The sequence below is a fragment of the Amblyomma maculatum genome, chromosome 7 (assembly GCF_055883805.1).
Source record: "Amblyomma maculatum isolate TAMU_Amacu chromosome 7, ASM5588380v1, whole genome shotgun sequence".
NCBI lineage: Eukaryota > Metazoa > Arthropoda > Arachnida > Ixodida > Ixodidae > Amblyomma > Amblyomma maculatum.
Window position 1 is genome coordinate 75,518,047 of NC_139350.1, and position 6,495 is coordinate 75,524,541.

A 6,495-nucleotide genomic window follows, 5' to 3' on the forward strand; every position below is an offset into this window, starting at 1 on the left:
TAACAGGCCGACCGGCCACGGCGTCTGCTACGACGTTCCATGCTCGCTTCCCAGAAGAAATTTCTTTCTTCGAATTTGCTACGGTGCACGGGTTTTATTTTAGTATCTCAGCACTACAAACACTCTAAAAAGTTGTACGATTTCACCAGCCTGTGCAAATGCGGATTGGTGTTTTGGCTCTTCATTGTCGAACATTTAAAAACAAGAAATTAATTAACCCAGTCTAGTGGTTAGTGCCTGTGAGGAGATCGAAGCCATGTCGCTTTTTCAAGGTTACAGGGCAAGGAACTCTAGCCATTCTTTCCGCACACAGCCGAAAGGGCGCACGAGACGCGCAGGAAGCTGGGTGTAAACGCGGCTTCCGTTCATCACGTGTTGCAGTTCCCGCAGCGCACAACTGCTCTCACACCACGTCGTGCATATTGCTTTCATTCGACAGTCATTCATGGGATGGAGTAAATAAAAGAACTGTCGTTGCCAACAGCTTACCTTTATTCTGTAGAGGAACGAAAAAAAAAATACTGCAGCCGATTTAGCAAAGAGTGCTTTCGGATCAATACTATAATTTCAACGGCAGTCTTGAGCAGAATTCACTCCTGAAATCCGTGACAGTGTGGTATTGCACTGCAAGATTTTGGGACTCCTAAACGCACCTTAAGAGTACATATTTTGGATTGGAAAACAGTTATTGCCAGCATTGATCCATATATGTACAGTATTCTACTTCGAGCTGATGGCACTCGGCAACCTTGTGAGCGCACTGAGTGGCACAGAATTGAGCCAACGGGTCTGAGCTGGCCTGTAAAGACTCCTATCGCTCTAGGGAAGGGACTGTACTAAGTCCGCCGATAGCGGCGCCTTTTTAAGCACTCCTTGATATGTGATCTTATCTGGTTATCTCGCAAGATTCTTTGGGATTGTATTGCGTTGGCAGATGTGTGCTAATTTCGAAGGCTCGCGTGTGGAACCGACGCCACGTTACCTCCTGCCTTTTTTATCGAGCTTCTTATGTGGTAGAGGGTACATCCACCAACGTAGTTAGTGTAGTCGTGAAACGATATGACTGCATTTCCGGCGATATTGGGGGACTGATGACATTACCTCGAACTGTAACTGTGAGATAACTCATGTCCCCTGTTCTCCGTAGTACCCTGTGGTGTCGCGAGGGGTGTGCGGGGTTGTGGTCCACACCGGGTGATGCGCTCAGTGGGGTTCAGCTGGGTAGTGAGAGGGAGGAAGGTGCGGGGGGCGAAATGAATCATTGTGTAAAGACGCGCAAATGCGCGCATTGGTGCCGCTGAGACACTGACTGATCTGAGACGGAAATATTCTGTTGCGAGGAGGGCTTGAAAACACATGCCTTAGTATATGCCAGAGACTCCACGCTATTTTAACGTTGGACTGTGCCTGTGTACGTTAAATAGGCGGTTAAATAAAACCTGCGGATTCTAGAGGGACCAGGAGGCTGAAATAGGCAGGATGTTTATGCAGAGCATATGCAGGCAGTCGTCGGACAGCAACAGCCGCATATGTCAATGGGACCGCGAGAGGTATGGAGTGACGGGCTTGAACAAGAGGAAGAACTTCAGCCCCCTGTTCCTGAATAAACTGGTGCACATTGATAGCCAGGTGTGGTTACGTCTCTTGATGGAGACAAATAAGGAACAACTGTCGAGCAACTTCCTCTCAGATGGAGCTCTTTATCTACGGCAGGAGCGATGACTGCTCACCTGCATTTGTCAGGCTAGCAAGCGAATGAATGTACGTGGCTTGAATTCTTGGAAACAGTGACACAGTGTCACAAATTTTGCGATGGTGCTCAGGTCTTGCGCTACTAACATCGTAAATGCGTCGTCATCGACTGCCTCGAGAATGTGCTTGATCTTACCTGTTTCTAACATATGTGCATTCACGCGCTTGCGCAGGTCGACGACGTCTGTATGTAGTTGTACAGTTCGCGCCGACCTGCTGTGACCGCGCTTGGAATCACTGTTCAGCGCGGAGTTTTCTGACTGCCGGATGGCCGGGAGCTTTAGCTTTATACACAGACCATGCACGCAATATCCGCTTTATGGTTCTGGTACCAAAGATTTGCTACGTCGGTGAGATAAAAAATCGCTTCCATGAGCGGGTTCTGCGTCCCATTTTTTGTAAGCTCTCACCCGCTCATAGGATGGGAAATAATCCTCAACATCGTGGTCGTCGGTGCCGCTGAAGATGGCGAGGTATCGCTGACGTAGAGATTCGGCAAAGTGACTACTTCAGGCATCCCATGAGGTGGTGACGTGCGGCTGCGGAGTTCCAGAGCGAGAGGATGGATGGTACTCCGCACCTCCAACAAATGTTAAGATGCGGGTTATTTCTAAACGCCTGCGAACTCAAGTAAGCTTACCAGCAGCGTGAGATCTACGAGGCCAGCCAGACGCGAGCACAGGGCGATGAACATGCGGCTCGAGCGTAAGCCCGTCTTCTTTATTACTACTTTTGTTTGCAGCTTGAATTGGAAGCATATGCGCAGCCAACATCGTGATCGGTGCCACCGGTGACCTTTGGGCTTTCTCTCCTTTACCTGCGCTATATTAAGCTTAATCTGCTGTGCAGCCAATATTCTGGCACCAGCTTACTTTGGAAGTGTTGCGCTCATCAACGCGACATACCACAACACCGCCTTCTGGACTGGCGCCATCTCGTCGAGAGCGCAGCTGCGGTGTTGTGTGCACTTGAGAGCCGGCGCGCGGTGCGTGCTTTTTCGTTCATTTCCCGTGACCCTAGATCGCAGAATGCCTGGCTGGCGCGAATTTCAAATCGCCGACGCAACGCCGCCCGTAAGACGACTCTGGATATCCGCGCGTCGACAAGGCGAGCAGCAGTATTCGGGACCGCAGGTTAGGAGGTCATTCACGGTGTGTGTGTGTGTGTGTGTGTGTGTGTGTGTGTGTGTGTGTGTGTGTGTGTGTGTGTGTGTGTGTGTGTGTGTGTGTGTGTGTGTGTGTGTGTGTGTGTGTGTGTGTGTGTGTGTGTGTGTGTGTGTGTGTGTGTGTGTGTGTGTGTGTGTGTGTGTGTGTGTGTGTGTGTGTGTGTGTGTGTGTGTGTGTGTGTGTGTGTGTGTGTGTGTGTGTGTGTGTGCGTGCGTGCGTGCGTGCGTGCGTGCGTGCGTGCGTGCGTGCGCGTGCGTGCGCGCGTGTGTGTGTGTGTGTGTGTGTGTGTGTGTGTGTGTGTGTGTGTGTGTGTGTGTGTGTGTGTGTGTGTGTGTGTGTGTGTGTGTGTGCGTGTGTGTGTGTGTGTGTGTGTGTGTGCTGGGCTCTTATGTAAAGGAGCAGCGAATGCCACGAAGCTCAGTCCCACGGGACTCGGGCTGTCCGGCACGGGCGCAGGTGACGACGGCTGCGGATTTGACCTCCATGGAATGTGCACGTGTGATGTTGTAATTACAGCACTACAGGTGTGAGAAGGAACTATCCTGGAGCCTATTGGACCCGTCCAGAGATTTTACTTCATCCCTATTGGGTGAACGTTACGGTCTTTGTTTAGCGAGCCTCTTTAACGAGGTGTCAGGGGTGACTTTGGGGAGAAGAGACCAGTTGTAATAAACATGCTGTAAACTTGGTTCGACTCCGAGTAGTTCTTCAAGCTGCTCAGCAGGTACACCTCAACAGACCGCCGGTCAGCGCAACCGAGCACGGCGGGTGAGAGGAGAACCCTTTCGAATGCCAGCAGCTGAACAGACCGTCACCCTCTGGACGAGCACGGCGGGTGACAGCTTGGGCACCGGCTTCCACACATAACTGGCAGGCTTGCTACTACAGCTCTGGGCAGTAATTTCTTATTTTTCATGCCTATAGCTCAGCAATGAAACTTAATTTAATCGGGTCAGGTTGCCGTGCTTTTGAAATACAGTATCAGCGCACGTTAATGATAATCAATTAATCTTTATTTGACATGTGCAGGAACCACCATATGGCCTTTGTGCTGCAGCACAAATAAGAAAAAAAAATGCACACGCAAATTTTACGCGCACAGAACACAAAAAAAAAATAGCACATGAAATGAAATTTAGAAAAAAAGAATATGGGAAAGAATGAAATCAGTCACTAGCATGTCTTCTGGAGCACAGCAGAAAAAAAAACGATAAATAGAGAAAAAGATCCAGGAACAGCCGTTGACTGTAGTGATATAGAAATATACATAAAATAAACAACCATTCTAGGCGGAAGAAATATATGGTACCTAAAACACAAGATAGAAATACAGGGAAATACAACAAAGAAATACAATTCAATGTGGCGCAGCCAGGCTCAAAAATAAAATTTTAAAATTAGAACATGAATAATAAACGGATAAAAGGTAACAGACAGCATTGAACAGGAGAAAAAGCAATAGTTCAGTGAATACAACATTTCAGCTGGAAGTGGAATTTATACGTGATAAAATAATGTTTAAAATACAACGCCACGAACATCCAATATAAATGAAGGGAACGAGTTTAGTGAGATGTCAAGGTGACGACAAAAAGATTTGAATAGCCTCTGAATTCTGTCCAGAGGGGAGATAGAATGCAGAAGCGGGGAAACTTGAAATAGTATGAATGCCCTGATGCTCTTTCATGGAAGGCGCAGTAGGGTGTACTCTATAAGCTGAGGGCACAGAAGAAAGAGTTTGTACAGGAAAATGTTATCTGCCCTGACACAACGGCAGACAAGAGAAGAAATATGCGGTGGGGTGCTCCCTGTGGAGCGAGAGGAGGAAGTTGCGCGAGGAAAGCAATATTGAAATATCCGTAAAAACGTTTTCTGTACTCTGTCGACCTTGCCACAGATCGATTTGCAAGTGCCATTCCAAACTACCGACACGCACTTAAAAGCGACAAGCTTACGGACAGCTTTAAGAACGGAAGTGGGGCACGGAACTCTCTAGGAAGCCTTCAGATGAAACCGAGTGTGCGCATAGCCCGCTGAGCAATGCGTTTAATATGAGACGAGAAGCTGAAGGTAGTCATGAAGTACACCATGGTCATTAATTTCATCAGCCTGTACAACGACACAGAGTTCACAGAATAAGGGTTGAGAAAGCTGCGTGTTTTACGAGAAAATGAGACAAGCCTAGTCTTGGAAGAATTGAGGTTAAGCCCATTCTTCACGCACCAGTTAGAAAAAGCAGGTGTGTCCGATTCCAACTACAAGCAGTCTTGAAAAGAACGTATTACCTTGAATATTTTATATCATCAGCATAAAGGAGAGAGGGGTTCTTGATCATGGAGGAAACGTCATTAATAAAGACGGACAAGAGAAGCGGGCTTAGTATATATAGGACCTTGAGGAACTCCACTGGTTGCAGGGTCAACGAAAAAGGTCTGTTCATTGACACTGGTAAAGCACAAGCGGTCACAGAGGTAGCTATAAATTGGGTGAAAGAACATGGGATTGATCTGGGTGCCGGCTCACTTTTCAAACCCGGTGAACTAGGCAGGCCACATAATAGCTCGAGTATCTATCGGCCGAACTGTCAGCAGCGACTCGATTGCTCGCATCGCCATAGAAGCCCTCGGCACCTACCACAATATAACACGACACTATCGGCACAAAAGGCTAACGTACCGTCGACTTCAAAAAGACCTCGCTAAGAGCAAGAGGTACACTCTTAAAAAAAAATATGGTCGTAACACTAACAAAAAGCTAGTAGCTGCTTGTCACACTATTCACTATGTTTTTAGTAACTGTCGGTAGTAAAAGCCCTGTCAGTAACGGCTGCTATTTCAGGAACCTAGTACCCTGAACTAACTGGGTCGTATATTCCTCTAGTTTTCAACAGCTTTTAACTAGAAGCAGATACTACACTCAAAAAAACCTAGTTGGAAGAACAAGCATAAGCTAGCAACTTTTACTGGCTGTTTTATTACTTTTTTACCTGAGAATTTCACCAAATGACAATGCTTTAGACCTATAGAACTTGCGGTGAATGTTAAATGCTCCTGAAGAAACTAATAAGCCTTGTTTGCGACGCTGTTCGGTAGGGCATGCATCGCTTCCCAACGCTTGGACAGAGAGACAGTGGCGCTCAGAGATCCCTTTTCAGGAATTTATTGCACTGAAAAGACTCGCTTATTCGACGCCTTGGTGTGCCTTCTCTATAGCCGAAATCGCGCGCATAACCAGTGGGAGAGGGCGCTGCACAGTTCAATACTTAACGTTCAAAATCCAGTAAATCTTTAGAGCAGATAACGCCTGCTACGAGGTGAACAAGAACAACCTTCGGATTTTCAAAGACGGCAGTGATGTTTTTGGACTCAAATATATATTCCCATCTTCGAATACAACAGCAGGGTAGCCATCCTGAAAGTCGGCATTTATGAAAATGTACTTCGTTGAGTCCAACACAGGACAAGCAAAACGCCAAACCAATTTCTTACCGGCCGCTTCAGAAACACGGGCCGCTCTTTTACCAGGGTTCTTAATAATTGAAAGATGCCGACAAAACATAATAAGTAATTTGCGTTGC